The sequence below is a fragment of the Saccostrea cucullata genome, unplaced genomic scaffold (genome assembly GCF_032062105.1).
Source record: "Saccostrea cucullata isolate Sc308-1 unplaced genomic scaffold, CSIRO_AGI_Scuc_v1 ctg6305, whole genome shotgun sequence".
NCBI lineage: Eukaryota > Metazoa > Mollusca > Bivalvia > Ostreida > Ostreidae > Saccostrea > Saccostrea cuccullata.
The window spans coordinates 83,731-86,590 of NW_026938783.1; the positions used below are offsets into that span (position 1 = coordinate 83,731).

General features: G+C 29.7%; 1 long non-coding RNA gene across 1 annotated transcript; it reads right to left on the reverse strand.

The window, feature by feature from the left end:
- Positions 1 to 361: 361 nt before the first annotated feature.
- On the reverse strand, positions 362 to 2,584 carry LOC134251244 (uncharacterized). The gene is made up of 2 exons (XR_009988693.1): positions 1,315 to 2,584; positions 362 to 481 (listed from the first exon to the last, which is right to left on the reverse strand). It is a non-coding gene; the product is annotated as an uncharacterized LOC134251244 (long non-coding RNA).
- Between the last annotated feature and the right edge of the window lie 276 nt (positions 2,585 to 2,860).

Consider the following 2,860-nt stretch of genomic DNA (forward strand, 5'->3'; position numbering starts at 1 on the left):
AAAGTTTTGTAGATCACTGCATTTAAACCTTGCATTAAAGGACTTAGAAAACAAATACTGAAATATTGTTTTAGTATTCTATGAATGTGGGTTGGAGTATCGGGGCCTTATAACTTTTTGGCAAGTTTGGTTGATTGACATCGCTAAATTTCATATGCAACGGGATCAAAAGAATAAAAATTCAATTTGCATTATTAATTATTCCGAATCAAAACCTGACTCCATTTATTATTTGTCTCTATCAATTGTTTGAGAGAGCGAGAGAGAGAGAGAGAGAGAGAGAGAGAGAGAGAGGTTGTACAGTTATAGAAAAATCTCAAGAATATCAATATTAATTAAGAAAGAAAAAGCAAACGAACTGTGGGGATATTGATTGTTGTTTATTAGTAATTAACATTAAGCAAATATAATTATTCAATTCTTTCCTTGACATATATCCTTTGGAGGTTCATATGTGTCTTTTATCCTCAGTAACAGGTACCTAGGAGAAAATTCAAAGATTTTTTTTACGTTTAAAATGGTATTTGTCAGTAAAGTCATTCCAATGATGCATTTCTTGCTAAAGCATTTTTTGGTCAAGAATTCAACACAGAGTGGTTTTAAGATCATATTTTAGAAAAATAAAGTTGCCCACAGATTTTCAAATTCTAGAAACGTATTCCTTAAATGATAATTTGTAGTAATAGTTTGATAAATCAATGTGTATCAAGGCGTTATTTTTAGGGATCAGATAGAACAATAAATAAAAAAAAACTACGATTTTGATTAAAAAATAAAGAGAAACAAATTCGTATAAGTCTGGAAATTTAGCCTTTACCAACACAGAAAGTGTTTCCAAATTACCTTCAATCTCTCAATAAACGGCTATTTATTTCCTTTCATACTTTCTTCAAAATGTTCAATTGAATGAAGCTAATGTGATTACTTTTGGCATGATATCCGGTTAATTTTGCATTGAAAGTATTCATTAATTCAATTTTATTTATAAGGTACATAAAAATTAGTTTAAATTATTTTGAGTGTGAATTTATTATGAAGTAACAATACGTCTAAGATCATATGGAGAAGACTGCACATATTTAATTCTTAAACCGGATTCGTTAATTTTCAAAGTTTACTTGTAGGTCTGAGAATCAAAAAATTTACAAAACAGAAACGATAAACAGAACTCTCTATTTCTCTCCCCCCCCCCTCTCTCTCTCTCTCTCTCTCTCTCTCTCTCTCTCTCTCTCTCTCTCTCTCTAAGTGTGATAATATATAAATTTATCATATACGTGCAGAAAATAATCAGTCAATATTTGAAAAAAAAATTACCATGATTATATTTTCAACTCCTTATGCACTCGAAATCTCAAACGTGAATAAAGGTCTGGTACACCATTGATGACAAAAGAAAAAAAGTGTGAGCACAACAATACTCCTCGATATTCGGGTCTTCATTGTGACTCTGTGCTTCGATGACTATGAGCACAAAAGTCAGCACAAACAAAATGACGAATTTCATCACCTTCATCTGAATAAATGATATTAATAATGATATGCTGAGAATTGAAATCAAAATATATAGAATCAATGAATAGTAATATTGGCAATTAAATTGAAAATAACACTTATTAAGTTAACCAAAGAGTCTATTCCTTTACATAAAAAAAGTACACAGATATTAATTGGAGCAATTACATGAATAACAAGTATTACGTGTCATGAGGTAGAATTTTTATTTGTTGATTTTTTTTATTTATTAGATCTTTGTTAATGCATTTGAAAACCGCTCGCCCAATCACAACTTTATTTTATACAATTTAATATTATAACAATGATATATTTATCCTTTCGATTTTCTTGAGTAAATTTGAAAAAAAGACCTTGACAGTAGAGTCATTGCTTGTCTAGTGGTTCTTGTGCTTAAGCATTAATACAATGAAAATTTCAAAGTTTGCTACAAGTCAGTGTACTATGTAGTGATATGCAGTGATAAATAGTGTTTTTGTCACAGACCTCCAATATTGCGGGAAAACATTTTTATTCTAAAATAGTTTTGCTTGGCTGTTAATCTAATGATACAGGTCTTCAAGATGCTGATTTACTTAAAAGTCTGCTTAGAACAAAATAACTGGATGTTTTTAAACCTAGAAAATTACTGATCCATATTAATGTCCCTATAAAAACATTCTTTCAAAAGATATTGTTGCATTTGGTATGAATTTGAATTTAATAGTTTTTTTTACAAAAATTATGAGATCATTAGGAGGATGGAAACACTTTAAGCTGCCAATAAACCACCAGGCTGCAGCTTAATGGCGGCTTAATATCCAAACTGGTTTCATTATCAATTTCATTTCGTACAAAAATAAAAAAAAAATTAATCAAAATGTAAATTAATGCTGAAGCTTAATTAAACCACCCCCTACGCATCCTTTTTTAAGTCTTTAAACTAACTCGTTAAGTTTAAAGTACATGTATATTTCAATATCTTTTGCGCAAATTCTTATTCAATTCATAATCATCCGTTTAATTATAAGATTTTTTGTCAATGCGTATAAACTTGGACACTGGGAACAGCTGCAATTTCTTTCTTTTTTTTGTTTTTGTTTTAAAAATCAGTTGAAATACTTGTTTCAAATTGCTTTTATCCATGAACACATGATTAATATTAACAGATCCGTAAAAGAAACACAACATACATGTCACAATATGGGGGGGGGGGGTATTATATGCAGGTCTTAACTTTGTACTTAAAAAGTGAGGACTTCTTCCGCATATCCAATGCAAATCAGTAATTTGATTAACGGTGATCATTCTCATTCTATTACTGGAAATTGATTTTGAATCCTCTTTAAATTTTTGAAAATTCATGTTT